The 17,564-nt window shown below is 40.8% G+C and overlaps 1 protein-coding gene across 3 annotated transcripts in view; it reads left to right on the top strand.

Moving 5' to 3' along the window:
- The window catches only part of PTK2 (protein tyrosine kinase 2), a 261,623-nt gene that overhangs the window by 54,386 nt on the left and 189,673 nt on the right, over window positions 1-17,564 (top strand). For 2 of the 3 annotated variants that reach the window (XM_089518030.1, XM_089518031.1), the window contains exon 2: window positions 13,482-13,508. The gene's annotated coding sequence lies outside the window, so the exon portion shown is untranslated. Of the gene's footprint in view, window positions 1-3,127; window positions 3,146-13,481; window positions 13,509-17,564 lie in introns of those variants that run through there. The other variant, XM_089518023.1, reaches the window with a different exon arrangement.

Genomic DNA, 17,564 nt, shown 5'->3' with positions numbered 1-17,564 from the left:
CCTTCCTCTTTACTTTTGACTACTCCATCCTACCCCAGCTCACCGGCTTTACAGCATGATTTGTTCTTTGAATGTCTTATCTATTTTCTTGGCTAGTTTGCTTCCTTTGTTCTCTCTCTCTCTTGCCGGTTGTTTGTGATTTTAAAGGTCACTATTTTGAATAGTCATTACACTATGTGAACGTAGGTATTCTAATACCTGCTGAATAAAACACTTTCAAAAGGGCAGAAATCCATTTTGGCAACTAGTAGAATAATTATATATGAGAGAGGTGTGTGAGACAGTAACCTAAGCAACAACCAAAGGGGGAGGGGGAGCTCAAATATCCATTGTACTGGACAGACATGCAAAGGGATCTTGTAGTACCTTTGCAACTAAGAGAAAAGTCAGTAGCATAAGCTTTCGATGCATGGAGTGAAGTGCTGAGGAACAGTTCTTTATAGCTGTGAATGAACTCGTTGTATGTGTAAACGGCAACACAAATGCAAAACCTTTGAGCATGATCATGAGGTGAGAAGTTTGGTTTTAATGAGGGTCATTGGGGGACAGAAGCAGGGGAAAAGATGTTAACTAAAGTGAGTAGGTAGCCATATGAATGGTAGAGCACAATATTGGACCGTAGAGTGATGCTGGCTGGCAACAAGAAAGAGATATGATAAACTGGCCAATAGAGCCCTCATGAGCTGGAGTGTCAACTAATGTTAGGCCCCATTCCCACTGGCTTATAACGTGGATCAGGATGCGAATCATGGGTGTATCGTTTCCATCTGAGCGTGCATTCGATCCATATTGCCCCGATATCTTTTCCATTGGAATTCAAATCTGTATCGATTTATCCTGAAAAATCCAAATTATTGGTTGATAAACCAATTATTGGTTTAAAAAAATAGCGGCTTTTTAGCGAGTTTTCCTGTGCCTCCTGAGTCTGATTCGGGGCAAATGAATGGGAACGAAAGGGTGTCTGATTTGGGATCTTGGGGATGGGATGAGCAGTGCTCAAGGGGCTGGCCTGGGGGTGTCACCTGCTTGTTCTCTTTCCTGCATTACCAGCGCCATTTTCTCCCATTCGCATAGCCTTTCTCCCGGTGGATTGAGAAGCAGGGTAAGGTGATCATGCTACATTGAGCTCCAAACACAGTAAACACATTACACCCTCTGCAACTTCCCCCTGCTCCACATTCATAGACGGATGTGTGAGGAGAGCTATTGAACACCTTTTTAAACTATTTTAATTATTTTTTTCTTTTTTTGCCTCCGCCTGAGCGCCTGAGCAGCAGATGGGCTTTGCAGCACATGCCTGCATGATCGCCCCTCTCTTCTCTCTTTCCCAGAGGGAGTCTGGGGAGACACAGAAGAGGCTGGATGCCAAGGGATTGGGGGCAAAGAGAGGCTCCTCTTCTCTCTTTTCCAGAGGATCTGTGGGAAGACACAGAAGAGCCTCAGATGTAAAGGGATTTGAGGGGAATAGAGGCTCCTTTCTCCCTTTTCCGGAGGGGAAAAGCACCTCAGCGACTGATTGGCTGTGACGTCAAGCGCTTAAGTGCTTGATTGACAGCTGCTTTAAAAAAAAAGAGGTTCCAGAAGGGCAGTGGGAACAGGGAGCAAAATAACCCGCTTCAAATTACCACAGGGAAAATACCAATGCGAAGGAAAATAGGGGTAAAAAAATCCGGGTCTGTTTACATCCGTTTTTAATGGGAACGATGGGTCATATTCGAGTCGGAATCCGAGTCAGAATCATAGTGAAATAAGCCGCTTTTTTTGCCCAGTGGGAATGGGGCCTTATACAGTCAGCCCTCAGTATCCGTGGGGGATCTGTTCTGGATTCTCCCTGTGGATACCAAAATCCGTAGATGCTCAAGTTCCATTGTCCTCAATAATGGCCCCACAGCTGCACTACCATTGGGGATAGTGGCACTTTGACATCCCAGCTGTCTAAAACTCACTTCACTGTTCTCACTGTGGCAGGCAGCAGGAGGCTGCCATCTCCTCTTCCTCCCCTTCCTGCCTCCTCCTCTTTGAATCTGGCAGGAGCTCTATGGGACCAGTAAAGGGGGCCACAGAGCCCTGGAGGGTGAGTAGGGAAGCCCTAGAAGGCAAAAAAGCCCCCGCCAGGGAAAATAGGCCCTCACCCAGCCCAAAAAAAGACCCTCCACCTCCCTTCCTGGGGAAAGCGAGCGCAAGGGCACTCTGTGCATGACTAGAGGGTGTCACTCGGAAATACAAATATGAGATGGTGAGACACTCTTGTATAAAGAGGCTTTAACAGAAATAAACAATAGTTTGCTAACTGTAACATACATGCAGTAACACAACCAACTGGGAAGACTATAGATGTGAAAAATGTATGGTTTATTTAGGAGGGTATGATGTACTAATAGATGTTTTGAGACATTATATGTTTAATTACTTTTGGTGATTTTTGAATTCCAAATTTAGATTGTGTTTATTTGCATGCAAATATGTATTTTAAAAATTTGATTGTCTTCAGGTAGAATAAGTTATAAATAGAATATTATGGTACTTCATTTATATGACACTGCATCTCTTTTGTAAAGGAAAAAAATGCAGCTTCATCTTACTCTGCTTGCTTCTCTAAGGATATATGCAAAACACTCTAGCTAGCTTTTAGGATATACTTTTTTCAGTGTTTCATTATCACTATTTTTTAAAAAAAGTCTGGCTGAATATGAATGTTAGAGTGTGAAGGTTTTCAAGTGAATATAATGGGCTTACCGACGCACACACAAAATATTGGTGTTGAAGCGATTGTAAAGGCTGATTGCTGTGGCTGTTCCCCTTTTAGGATTTATTGTGGCTGCAGCCAGATTTAGCAAAAGACGTTTACCCATCTGGCAGCCTGGAATTGTCTCGTCAGCTGAAGCTAATGGACTTAGTGATGGATGCCTTTTGTTTGCGCTGCCTGACTTTTGAGTGAAAGGAGACAAAAGAAGCTCCACTGGCTTCACTGTACTGTGTGATAAGCTCCTGACCAAAGGCTGCTGCACTGTGTTGTGTGTGAAATTGAGAGGTGGAGGAAATATTAAATGACGGTTTTACTGAGTGCTGAATCCGTGCTGAATATACTGGTGTGGAGCAGAAAGGTCTTTGTATCAGAGAGCCCACATGGAAAGACTATACTGTGGTAAGGAACATGGAAAATGGAAAATGATACTGCCTTTCACCAGTTTAATGTGTCCACTAAGTGTTATTGTTGCCTTGCATTGATTCTGATACTGTAGTCTTAAATCCTTCATTTGTAGTACTGTACTTCAAATGTAAATATTTGTACCATTTCAATAGTTGGAACTTGGATGATTGATATAGAATAACAATTATATGGCTTCATGAGCTTTGTGGTGCCTGTGAACAAAAATTACGCCTCCCAAGATTTTTTTGGGTCTGACCTGATTCATTTGGAACACAGTTAACAGTTTCCTAGTTTCAGTGGGGTGCTATGAAGTCTTTTTTTCTCTGTATGAGGGATGGCAAAACAGAGGTGTGTTGAGATCATAGCTGTTTGTTGTTGTTGTTGTTTTCTTTTTTTGAAGTGTTATATCCAGACTTAGAGCAGATCCATGGAAATCGGTGACTGTCTTATTTCATATTGATTTTAGAGGGTCAATTTTAGATCTATTAATTTTCAATCTAGACCTATGCTTTTTAAAATAAAAAGTGTGCCTGAATTAGAATGTATGGCCTAGTGTGATCAGAAATTAGAAATAAAATAAGAAATAAACTGCAGATTGGTTTTCCTGATTCCTAGAGATTTTGTGCTTCTTAATCAGCCTTCAGTTAATTGTATCTAAGTGGTGTCACTACAGTAAGCTTAGTAAAGTAAGCTTGAACTTCATTTTATAAACTTAGAAACTAGATAAGCTTAACAGATTTAAGGGTCTTATACTGTATAGTAAGTTGCAGTTGATGGCATTATCATCAAAATGGAGGGGAATGTTGCCTAGAAATCAGCCTCAGAATCCCTATATTTTTTAAATTATCTGTGTGAGTGACAGAAGGAAAAGAAGATTTTTGTTCTACCAGTGTTGTGATGTATCACTATTATCTAGTGGAGGCTTTCAGAAGTGTCCGGGGCCTTTTGATTTCTGGCTTAGTAGGAGTTTTGACAGAACCCTCACCAACATGCAGTGGCAAGTTTTCTACATTCTGAGAACAAAAATCACTATTATCAATATGTGCAGAAATCTAGTGCACCAGCTGGTCAGCTATTGTGAGATGTCATTCAGACTTTGGGATGCAAGGATAAGGACTAGTCCACAACCTGTTTGCTCAGTGCTTGATTCTTATTACTTTCTTGTAGAGAGGCAATGATTGGGTGGGTCTGGAACATTTTAAATTCTTCCTGATAAGAGGGAGTTGCCCCTTTTGCCTTAAAGGCAAAACGTTGTTAGTGAGACCACTTTTGAAGCAAATGCCATTGGAATTAGATGGTGCAAATAATAGTTAACTGGTGACTACTATTCCCTTCATGGTCAAGGTGCCTGGGGAGGCAATGGCAAATCAGATCCAGGCATTCTTGGATAAAATAGATTTTCCAGATTTTTCAACTGGGTATTAAGTCCGGTTTTGGTCTGACACTGCATTGAGATCAGAGTACTTATTATTATTATTATTATTATTATTATTATTATTATTATTAACCTTTATTTATATAGCACTGTAAATTTACACAGCGCTGTACATACAGTCTTTTAGTTAGACGGTTCCCTGCTCTCAGGATTACAATCTAAGAAAGAGTACTTGAATGAAGGCCTCTTCCCATGTATTTCTAGTTGCGCCCTAAGAGGATTATTGGAGATCCTGTTCTAAGTGTGCTAACTAGCATGCTTAGGTATGGTGAGTGAATGTTCTTGAGCAAGACCTTCCAGTATTAACCATCCTCAAGTAATGCAATATTTTTTATACTTTGTGGTTTTTAAAAGATTTTTAGCTTCATACTTGCTTTAAGTCTCTCCAGCCTTTGATTATTACCATTTTTAACATGGCCTTGGATTTTGTCTTTGTTTACATGTTACCTTGCAAGCTTTTAATTAAAGGGCAGCTACAATATTTTAAATATAAGGATTGAGTGAAACAGTTGACTTGACTTGTGTGTGAGAAGTCACTTTTTACCTGGTTGGTAGAAGAGAGCGATCTCAGAGGACCAGTGATTGGAAGCAAAGTGGGATCCTCCAGATGTTGTTGGACTACATCTCACAAAATTCCTCCTCATTAGCCATATTCGCTATGTTTAATGAGAGTTGTAGTTGCTATCTGGAAGACTGCACTTTAGAAATTTTCCTGTATTCATTCAGATGTTCAAGCTTTCTTCTAATAGATTCAGTCTTGGAAGTGGTGATATTATTCATAAAGCATATTGATAACTTGCCATTTTAAAAAAGTCAGTGTCATGTAGTGGTTTGAGTGTTGGACTCTGCTAAATCCTTCAAGTGCTCTACTCAGCCATGGAAACCCTCTGGCTGGCTTTGTGAAAGTCGTAGTCTCTCACCCTCAGAATGGCAAACCTTCACTGAAGAAATCTTGTCAAGAAAACCATGTGTTAGGTTTCACTTAGGGTCACCATACTTCAGAAATGACTTGAAGGTGCACAGTAACAAATTAATAACTTTCTCATTCAAAAATTACCAGCATAATTAATGAAAAAATTAAATAGCCCAGTTGATGCAAATGCAGCTATATTTTAACCAGTTAAACTAATTTCTCTAAAAAAAACCTTTAAACTGTAATCTTTTAACTGGTGGATAGTGCATATATACATAGTCCAGGAGTGTTACAGACAGACCAGCATAAACCATTTAAAGCAGATGGGGTAAGATAGGATCTGTGATTGATTTATGGTAATGTTTTCCATAGAAATGATTTCATTGGGGGTTTAAACCAAATTGCATTTTTATCTATAATTCCTACTTCCTTTTCTCAGGCATTTTAAACCTCAGTGAAGTTTCCATATGTTAAATTAGTTAATGAAGAGCAAAAATTAGAATGTAATCCTTTCCTTTTTGTTGTCTACATTAAGAAGAAGCTCCTCAGAGTCTCTTAACAGTTGCAAAGCCTGGGATTTCAATACAGGAATAGCAGATAGAAGAGTAGCTTAGCTGTAGCTGTAACTAGGAAGACTGGGAAGATGTTAGAGATGTGTCCCAAGTTGTTCTTCCAATTGCATGCCAATTTTGTGTGCGGATATTACTGACAAAGTCTGTGCTGTTTCTTTCTTCCCCAGTTCTTGAAGGAGCTAAGCTATTATAGAGTTGGAAAGGTCCCTGTGGTCATAAGGATCAAACCCCTGCTCAGTGTAAATCTCAAGCTAAAGCATCTTCAGCAGGTGGCTGTCCGGAGAAATAGACCCCATCATCTCTGAAGACAATTGGTTCCATTGCCAAACCTCTCTCTTGTCAAGAGGTTCCTTCTAACATTTCATCTAAATGTACTTTCCTGTAACTTAAAAAAGCATTATACCTAGTTCTACCCTCTGAGGCACCGGAGAACAAGCCTACACCTCTCTCTTTGTGAAGCCTTTGAGGTATTTGAAGAATGCAATCATGTCACCCATCATCTTTTCACCAAGCTGAACATGCCCAGCTCCTTCTACCTAGGGTTGCCATAAGTCAGGACCTCCAAACTGGGACAAATGTAGGACAAAATTTTCAAATGGAGGACACATTTTGAAAACAATGGAGGATGCTCAAAAATTGATGTTTTTTTTAAAAAAATTTCATATAAATGCATGTTTCTTAGGCATGATAAAAATGGAGGACATTTGGCATTATTCCTAGACAGATGGCAGAAATGTGCTTCCCTTTCTGGCCAAAAACCAGAAGAGGAGGAAGAGTGGAAGAAGCAGAGGAGGAGGAAGCGGAGAAGAAGAAAAGGAGGAAGAAGAAGAGGAGGAGGAGGAAGGGTAAAGGAGGAGGAGGAAGAAGAGGAAGTAGAGGAAGAAAAAGGGGAGGAAGAGGGGAAGGATGAGGTGGAGAAGAAGAGGTGGAGAAGAAGAGGAGGAGGAGGAGGAAGAGGAAAAAGAGGAGGAAGAAGAGGAGGAGGAGAGGAGACAGAAGAGGAGGAGGAGAAAGAAGAAGGAAGGCTCTTTCCCCTGCCTTGAAGCCTCCGTGGCCGGCGGGGAAAGCGGCAAGAGAGGGGAAAAGAGCCTTGCCGAGGCAAGACCCTTTCCCCTGGCCCTCCCAGGCCGCCTCCCTGGCTGGCGGAGGAGGCCAAGCAGGGGACGAGCCTTGCTGAGGCGAGGCTCTTTTCCCTGCCTGGTGTCGGTGGGGGGAGGGGTCCCGTGGGCGGGGCCAAAGCGGGGCGGGACCGTGTGGCCACGCCCCAAACCGGGAAAGTCCTGCCCCCAGGCGGGATATGGCAACCCTACTTCTACCTTTTCTCACATGCTTTGTTCTCCATGCCTCTTATCATCCTCGTTGCCCTTCTCTGAACTTGCCCCAACTTGTCTGTGTCCTTCTCTCAATACAGAACAAGGGATAACAGAGAAATGTGAAGGATGACAAAGCTCCAGGTATTAAATCTTTCTCCCCACAAGAATATATTTTCAAAGTTTTAGTTAGGAAGGCAGGTTGGCAGTTCAAGGCCCAGGTGCCACATGATGGGGTGAGCTCCCATCACAAGTCCCAGCTTCTGCCAACCTAGTACTGTAGTTCGAAAGCATGCAAATGCAAGTAGATAAATAGCTATCACTTTGGTGGGAAGATAAACAGCATTCTGTGCAATCACACTGGCCATATGATCACAGAATAATCTCTGACAACGCTGGCTCTTTGGCTTAGTAACGGAGATGAGCACTACCCCCCGATGGTTGGACAGAACTTGACAACATTATCAACCGGGAATACCTTTACCTTTTTATTAGTTAGGAAGGTGTTCGCAAACTAATAAAAATGCCTGCAACGGGTCCCAAAAAGGGGATTCATACATTCTGCAGAATGAACCAAATATCACTGTCAAAAGATTGGTGCATATCTGCTCACAGAAGCAGCCATGCTTACAACCTACAAGGCCAGCAGAATGACCCTGTTAAAGTTGCTTGCTGGTTTCCTGTCCTTCCCCATGTCCATCAGTCAGGACACTGGAAAGGAACCATTCTTTCTGGGCAGTCATTCTATTGGAATTCCTTCATGCTGCAGCATGGTATGCTTTAGGAAATCCTGGGATAGTTATATTACCTCCATTGGAACGAAATTGCTTCATGTTTATTAGCAGAGACAGGAACTGAATCGTTCTTCATGAAGCCTCATCATTTTTAGGAGTGAAAGATACAGCCAATATAAGGGCCTTAATTTTTAACAGTACACTACATCATCCGTATAGCTGCACTAGTGCACATTGTCATCTGTGGCTCACACCACCTTTGGCTTATAGCTAACAAAACCTGGAGCTGTTTCCTCTTTAGAGTGGTCAGTTTTTTGCAACTGTTTCTTCTAGAATTTCTGTTCTTTTTTTTATTTTAATTTCACCCCTCTGGAAAGAGAAAGAAAATGAAGTTGATTCTAAGTGTTTTTTCCCTTTCTGTTTTTGGTTTGAATTCATGACATATTCCCCCATCTGGCCCATTATGGCTCTCAAGGTAAAGAGGGGGAAGTGTCATGGCCTGACATGCCAAAAACATAAAAAACATAGCAGTGTGTAATGTATTTCCAGATGAAGGCATTGTTCTATGTTTTGATGACAAAGGAAGTGCCATATGAGCAGGGAAAAAACTCTTCAGGATCTCATGTAGCTGCTTCTAGCTTTCCAAATGGTAAACAACTTGATTTCTAAATAATAATTTTTCATGGTTTCAGTGCTAAGTTCATGAATTTTTCTTGAAGAAACAGTCACTGTGTTTTTCTCAGCTGGGTTATTATCCGTATTAAGCTAAGCACAATATATATCCCATTTGTAGTTTAATACTGACTATTCAGATGATAACTGGTTTCAATTTAGTACGTGTAGTTCCAATATGACTACTAGCTTCCTCTCTTATTCTCATATTGTGTATGACTGGAATATTTTTTTCTTTATATGTTGCCTAGCTTTTCTCTGAAGAAATTTACAGTATTTTCTCCAGCAGTGAACTTAGTACTGTCCTGAATGAGAGAGTTCTTTGTTTTACCAGGTAAACATTTAGAGCATTGCCTTGTTTAAAGTTATATATATTTCATGGGCAGTCTAGCCTATCACAGCACAGTAAAATCCCAGTCCATTGGTTCCCTCTTTAGGATTCCTTGTGGTAGTCAAAATGCAGTATCTTCACATCCAGGAGACATATTCAGGGGTAGCCGTGCTAACCATATAGCAAACTAGAATAACATTCAAAATCCACTAAACAGTGATACCTTTCTGGGGCCAACAAAAATGCACAAAATACATGATACAAGCTTTTGAAACTCCACTCTCAAAGATGTAAAAACAGCACCTGGAGAAAGAACTTCTTTGAGTTTACCACTTCAAACTGTGAAGAAGATGCTGGCTTTTCCCCACTATCCATACTACAGATTGCTGAGGCATGCCTACTACTCTTCAGGAAATTCAGAAATTAATATGACTAATTAAATAAGAGTGCTATACTATACTTGAAGAAAAATAATACAGCCGTTCTCACTCTGCTTCCTATAAACTGGGTTCAGTTGATGCTGATGCTACAAATATACCAGGATTACAGTAACCATTGTATTTATTTATTTGACAGTTCTAAGATGTGTTCCTTAAGGAACATAATTTAGCAGAGCTTATTATTTCATTAGAACAATGTGTGACTTCTGAAGACTTAAGAAATCTGTATATATCCAATAACTGTTGTACATGGAAACTATTACCGGAGGTAACTTGAAGCTATTTCCTTCCTAGAGTTTGTGTTGCCCCTTCCTGATTGCTTCTTGTTTTCTTATTTTTAAGTACCTCTCACATTACATCATCTTGGTAGTAAGCAGATGGTTCAGTGAGTATTTTCCTCAGTGGAACTGTTCTCTCTTTCTCTCTGGAAATAAAGCAATTCTTGGGAAGTAAACCCAATACTATAAGACATGTGGCTCCCCTCAGTCCAAACTAATCCAAACTAAAGTTATACTTATCCACAATGAACTACTTCTATGCTCTCACAAAATGGTGAGAACCATGTTCATCAATGTATTTATGTTAATAAGCATATATATGTTACTATGTAAGTCAGAAGTGATGAGACCATTCATATTCTTCATTACTGAGGAACATATTTATTAAGGTATCTGTCAATTTCTAATGAAGTGTCTTCCCAAAATTCAAAATGGAATGCTGAAAGAGTAAGTTAAACAAAAAGTAAGCTTATCAGACAAAGAATAAATTAAAACAACAACAACAATTCAGGACCAGTAGATATTGATGTGCAACAAACTATAAGTGGTCTCCAGGACATAAATGCCTCATATTGCTGCATATGGATAGTTGGTGTTAGGGTGTGCTTTTATGTTGACTCTAATTTATGATAGCCTATCATAGGGATTTCTTGCAAGATTTATTCAAGGAGTTTTCCATCATCTTTCTCTAAGGCTGAGAATGTGTAATTTGCCCAGTGGGTTTCCATGCCCAGAGTCTTAGGTGGGATACAGACCGCCCCTTTCGGCCGGCCTGCAGGCGCTGCTGTAATCCCAGCCGGATTGTCAACAAAAGCTCATGCTGCCAACTTGTTCTTTCAGTTAGTCTCAAAGGTGCTGCAAGATCTTTCTACATACTGATTCTATCGACTAACATGGCTATATCTTTGAATTCTACTAATAGTATTATTTATCAGGCGGTAGCATTTATTTGTGATTCTGCTGGAGGGCTGTGTTTTTGGTTTGGATCTCTGTTGGACAATGAAAGAAAGGGGCGTTTAATGATAGTGAAGCCATTTTTTCCTGGTATGTTGTGTTGCTTGTTTAGGGTATCATTTATAATGGTTATTCTTTGGTCATATCACCTGCTTGAGTGGAAGGTCCTGGTTTTTGGTTTTTTTAATAATATGCCACAGCACACTATGACCACGATCAAACAAAGCCTGACTCTATTGAGTAGTTTTTCTCCAAACTACTCTTCTCATTCTTGCATTCTACGTGATCATTTGTTTTGAAACTGATAGTTGATCACAGAAAGAAACATGTTTGTGGGGTTTGTTTTGGCTCCTGGCCTTCTTTGTGTTTGCTAGAAATCATCAACTATGGTAGTTTAATAAACATTGTGCCCAGTGTATTTTGATAATTCTCTCAGTGTGTGTTGTTTTGGGAATGTGGGAGAAGGATTGCTGCTTTAGACATTTCAGCAATAACTGTATCTTTATAGAAGCAAGTTTCAAATTCAGTTTGAAATGTGCTTTAGATTGAGCTAGAAACCTTTCGGTATTTTGTGTAATTATTTTTCTTTACTGTTTTCCATTAAAGTTTTATTAGACTTTATAACATGAAACATTGATTATAAGTCTAGCTAAACACACAATATTAGCTTTTTTTATGAATGTGAATTTCTACATGCTTTCTAACCTTTGATAGTCTTTGCTAGCTTTTCTTGCTGATCAAACACTGCTCTAATTAAAAGTATATTAGCTCTAATTCCTTGTGCTAATGTAGCAGCTAATTGGCCTTGGAAAATGCAGAACAGCTGGCTCACTTAAGACAGTGCACCAAACCATCATTGGCATGATTGAAGACTTCAGACTCAAACCATGGTTGGAATTTCCACAACCCGTGGTTTAGAGTTGCTTCTGTGCTTTCCTTCTGCAACGTCTCATCATTCTGGTCTTAAAACCAGCAGTGGCAGTAATAACTGTAACATTGGCTTCTCAGTTTAGGTATCTCACCAAACTTAGTCAGACTGGCAGGGCATGCTTTGATGGTTTGGTCAAGAATTGATTTGGAAACAGTCAGACAAACCACAATCTGTCTTCAGCCCTCTTTCAAAGTGAGCACTTGAGTAAACAAGCTAGGGACATACCACAGTCCCATAGTCATGCATAACAACTGGAATATATAAGTCTAATCTTCTAATCATGGCTCATGGCAACCGAACAAACCATGGCATGCTAGTGGGAATTAGTTTGGACAGGACAGTAAACAAAATTCAGCAAACCACAGTCTAGCTGGCTGTACCATGTGAACTGCCCCATAGCTTATGGACCAGCTGTGTGCTTCCATCTCTTGAAGTTTTGCTAGGTGCTTCGCCGCTCTTTGTGACTCAGGTTATGCACTGGTTCTGAACCTTCATTCCTTCAGATGTTTTTGACTTCGAAATCCCAGAATTTTACACCATCATCCCTGCTGGCTGGGACTTTGGGGAGTTAAAGTCCAAAATATCTGAAGGATTGAAAGTTGAGTCCCACTAACACGGTGACTCAGTGGTTAAGATGCTGACTTTGTTGACTGCAAGATCAGCAGGTCGGCAGTTCAAGACCCAAGTACTGCATGACGGGTGGGCTCCCATCACTAAGCCCAGCTTTTGGCAATCTAGCAATTGAAAGCATGTAAAAGTGCAAGTAGGTACAGTAAATAGGTACCACTTTGGTGGGAAGGTAACAGTGTTCTGTGCAGTCTGCTAGCCACATGATCATAGGTTGTCTTTCACAATGCTGGCTCTTCGGCTTAGTAATGAAGACGAGCACCACCCATATAGTCAGACACAACTTGACAACCTTGTCAGAAGAGAAACCTTTACCTTTAACTTACCTTGAAGAACATAGAGCTACAATTTTTAATATGATTCACTTGGAAAAACCTGTTATTTAAAATTTCCATCAAATACTGATCACACTTTAAAAAAAGAAATTAAAGTGCAGGTTGCATGGAAGTTTTTTAAAAAAGAGTTTTTCAAATTCTAATAATTGTGAATTAATGCAGTATCTTTGCTATGAACACATTTACCATCGCTTAACCTATAATATTAGTAAATTGATTAATTCAAGCGTCGTTGTTGTGTACCTTCAAGTATTTCTGACTAATGACAACCCTAAGGTGAGCGTGTCATGGGGTTTTCTTGTTCAGAGGAGGTTAGCTATTGTCGTCCCCTGAGGATGAGAGCATGCAACTTGCCCAAGGTCACCCAGTGATTTCATGGATGAGTGAGGAATCAAACACTGGTCTCTAGAGTTGTAGTCTGCACTCAAATCACTACATAGATGGTAGGAGTTATTTTCTTTGCATGTGGTAACTAAGGAGGTTAATCTTTCCCCAATCAGTTAGTTTTTCAGGATAATTTTGGCAGTATCATTTTCTTACCATACATGATTCTGTGACTTCAGGTCCTGGGGTGTGCAGCTGAGTCTGTAAAACTGCTCAGCTGTTGTTCTTTGCCCTTGTGCAGTGCAGCTGCATCTCAGTTGTAAGAGTACAATGTAGTGAGTAGTTTTTTGCACTTTCATAAACGGACTGAAATGTGACAATTTTGAACATCAGAACTGTGCAAGAAAGTAGAAGGGTAATGTATTGCATTTGATTTTGGTTATGCTAATATGTTTTTCTTTTTAATTATTGCAGATATTTCCAGACTTTCCTTTTCAACAGGTAAGATATTATTTTCTTGTTTTATGATGTTGTAATTCCAATAAACTGGTAATTGTAAATCCAGTGAAAATGCTAGCTTTCATAATGTTGTAGTTCTAATAAATGGCTGTCTTAAGTAAAGTGCTTGTATATATATTTTTTTATTTGCTGGACCTCAAGTAGTGTTACATATTATAAGGCAGAGGACTTGCTTCCTCCCTATAATGAAATACTAGAGCTACTAGGTATTCTTGTACATATGAATTTTCAGAAGTAGGGAATGTAGCTGTGTGGGTGCATGGATGGAAATAAGGGGATTTGGGGGCATGATAGGAAAACATGGGTGTTTTTTTTAAATCAGTATGTTAAAACAAGGAAATCGAAAGTATTTCCAGAAAATCTATAATCCAGGCCAGACCTAGACCTCGCTTGCATAGATAGGAACTACAGCAGGTACTGTCAACCGTTGCTTGGGTCTACCTTGGTTATAATACATTGATTGTTATTGTTCTTTGTAGCTGAAACAGTGATTAGTGGTAGTTTAATAACTGCTTATATTGTGTCCAGATTGAGTTCTGAACTTGGTTTTTATAGTTTAGAGACATTTATAGTTGGGGCTGGTGAGTATAGTTGGCCTAAATATCCTAAAAGCACCAATTCCCATTTAATCTTCGAAGCTAAACTGGGTCTGCTCTGGATACTTGAATGGGAGAACATCAGTAAATACCAGGTGCTGTAGGCTATATTTCAGAGGAAGGAACTGGCAAAATCACCTCTGAGTATTCCTTACCTAATAAAACCTTATGAAATTCATAGGTTCTCCATAAGTCGACAGGCAGTTTGAAGGCACATACACACACCAATGAGTATAGAGTTGTTAACAAAGACTTAGATGGTTTTTCAATCAACACTGCTGGCATAATGATCCAGTTCTGATGGCATAACAAGCTAGAGAACCACAGGAAAGTTTTTATTGTTGTTCAGAAGCTGCTTCCAGTGAAAGTAGTTAAGCAAACCAAAAAGCTTCGCTCTGTTTTTGTTTTTTGGGGAGGAGGGTTGGCTTGGGCTGAGCACTTTCTCTTCCCTAAGCAAATCAGACAAATAAACCAAAAAGAAAGTTAGGATTGTTTTTATGGTTTGTTGAAAGAGAAGGAAATCATAGGAGAGAAAGTGTCCATGTTCAGATGCTCTGATAAACCTCAGAACAAAGTGGCTTAAAAACAATAAGCCAGGGTTCTCTTGCATCCCTGGATTAAATTGTGTCTTACAAACTGGCCTGAGAAAGGAACAGTGAGTGTCACAATGGCCATCAGAGGTTCCTGTTACTTTAATGGCTTTCTGATTTTCATTTCATGAAGTTACAGTTTTCTTCAGTGTATGTATGAAGACCTTCATAGTTTAAGTAGGTACAGTAGGAAATTGGAAAGCAGGACTGAAAACATGGGGTTTATATGGGGAATACACTGGACTACATAAAAGGCAGTATCTAACCTATAAAAAGAGCACACTGTGTTTATACAAAATAAAGAGTGCTCTGTTTTTATTATTACTGAAGCATGCTCTGTCTGACCTAGTAAGCCCTCATGAAACCATTGGCATTTTCAGGAAATATGGAGGGAAAATCCAACAGAAAGTAATGCCAATTTAAGCTTGAAATCCAGTTTTTGGCTATGTTTCATGCCACCTTTTTTGAGACTTGTGAGTTTGCCACAGAAAATACACCACTGTTTTGGAGGTAAATGGAACCCCCAAGTTTTAAAGGAGATTGGCTATTTCTGAGTGTATTATTCAAGCTGTGCTAACTGTGACCTGTACAGTCTTAAACAGGTACATGCAGGTGGGTGCTGAAACATAATAAAGGAGAATGATGTTAATAAAGTTGTATACAAATAAATGAACTACAGTTGGCCCTCCATATCCACAGATTCTTTATCCACAGATTCGACCATCTACAGCTTGAAAACATTAAAAAATGAATAAGTTCCTGAAAGCAAACATTGATTTTGCCATTTTACATAAGGGACACCATTTTACTATGCAATTGTATTTAATGGGACTTGAGCATCCAGGGATTTTGGTACCCATGGGGGGTTTGGAATCAAACCCCAGAAGATAACAAGGGCCCATTGCACTTGTGATACTGTGTTCCAGCTCCTTTTTATCCTATCTGGAATTTGGTTTCATACTGGTATATAACTGAAGCATTAAAACCATTAAGTTTGTATGGACACTGCAGGGTGTTTTCCAACTCTTGATAAGGAATTGTAACATGGTTACTTTCTTTACAAATACCTTGGCTTGGATCAGCACCTCCCCCTCAGTCAGTAGAAAGATCCTTCTGTTTGTGGGGAAAACTGGCATCTAAGGGGTGGTTCCCACTTGCGATTTACAACGCTTTAAAATACACCGGTATCAGTTAAATCGATTCAAAATAACCCTGGTCTTATCCCGCGTTCCGAATCGCTTTTTTTTCTTCGTTCTCATTTACCAGTCGATTCGCTTTAAGTGATCCGCTTTCGTTCCTATTCAAATAAAACGGTGTATATATAAATCGGTTTTAGCCTTATTTCGTTCCCACTCACCATTTTGGGGCTGTCAATCAAAGCAACGCTATCATAACGTCACTTTTAAATTTCGCGGTTTGTTATAAAAGAGCCAATGAGGAGGCACTTAAAGTGCCTTTGAGTCCTGCAATTATTCGTGGGGAAGGATGGTTGAGGGAGAGAAAACTGCCCAAAGCACTTTTGCTGCCTTGGAAGAAAGACCCCAGGCTGGGGGAGGCTTCTGGCAAAGCGAATTTGGGGAGCCCAAGCTGTTTCCAGAGAAACTATGGGGATAGGTTTTGCAGGACAGCATCCTCTCTTGATGTCTCCCAAGACAGCCAGGGAGAATCCCTTCAGAGAGCCCAGAGATCAATGGGAGAGGCTTCTGGCAAAGCGAATTTGAGGAGCCCAAGCTGTTTCCAGAGAAACTATGGGGATGGGTTTTGCAGGACAGTATCCTCTCTTCATGTCTCCCAAGACAGCCAGGGAGACCTTCAGAGAGCCCAGAGATCAATGGGAGAGGCTTCTGGCAAAGCGAATTTGGGGAACCCAAGCTGTTTCCAGAGAAACTATGGGGATGGGTTTTGCAGGACAGCATCCCCTCTTCATGTCTCCCAAGACAGCCAGGGAGAATCCCTTCAGAGAGCCCAGAGATCAATGGGAGAGGCTTCTGGCAAAGCAAATTTGGGGAGCCCAAGCTGTTTCCAGAGAAACTATGGGGATGGGTTTTGCAGTACAGCATCCCCTCTTCATGTCTCCCAAGACAGCCAGGGAGCATCCCTTCAGGGAGCCCAGAGATCAATGAAGGAGGCTGCTGGAAAAGCAGGGAGGGAGCACTCTTCCCAAAGATTCTTTTTCCAGGGTTGGAGGAGAAGGCAGATTCCGTTTGAGAAAGAGAGATGGAAAGGCTCTATTCCCCCCCCCCCCCATTGATCAGAGCCCTTCCCTGCCTGGGCGAGATCAGATGCCTCCTCACGAGGAGGCTTCCCTTCCCTGCCTGGGCGAGATCAGTGCCCAAGCGGGCAGGGAATGCCTCTTCGAGAGGAGGCTTCCCTTCCTGCCTCTCCTCCGTTAGAAATGGGCTCTCCCCACACAGAGGGGAGGTTGCAATCCACTGGGGGAAGCCTTGTAGTCCTTTGGCAGATGCAGGCACTTGAGCAGCCGGGACTTCAGGCGCTTAAAGCACTGAAGAGATTAAGCACCTGTAACCCATTAAAATAAAAAATAAAAAAAATTCCTTATCTCTTATTGAAAGACCACAGCAGACAAAGGGGTGAGGGAAGCAAAAATGGCGACAGCCACAACGGATGGGGACAGAAAGGGTGACTCCCCCCCAAGCCAGCCCATCGCGCTCCGCTCCTCCCATCCAGCTAACCCGATTTCAAAGGCTGTCGTTCCTATTTAAATGCTCCGATTCCTACCCCGATTCAAGGAAAAAATGTAGGTTCGACCCGTCTATTTTTTAAACCCGCGTTAAATGACGATAACACGAATCAAATAATAAACCGTTTTACGATTCGATTTTAGGTGGGAA

This window comes from Sceloporus occidentalis, unplaced genomic scaffold (genome assembly GCF_023333645.1).
Source record: "Sceloporus occidentalis isolate IW3139 unplaced genomic scaffold, rSceOcc1.0.p SCAF_3, whole genome shotgun sequence".
Taxonomy (NCBI): domain Eukaryota; kingdom Metazoa; phylum Chordata; class Lepidosauria; order Squamata; family Phrynosomatidae; genus Sceloporus; species Sceloporus occidentalis.
Note: the sequence above shows the minus strand (reverse complement) of the source record. Positions and strands in the feature narration are given on the sequence as shown.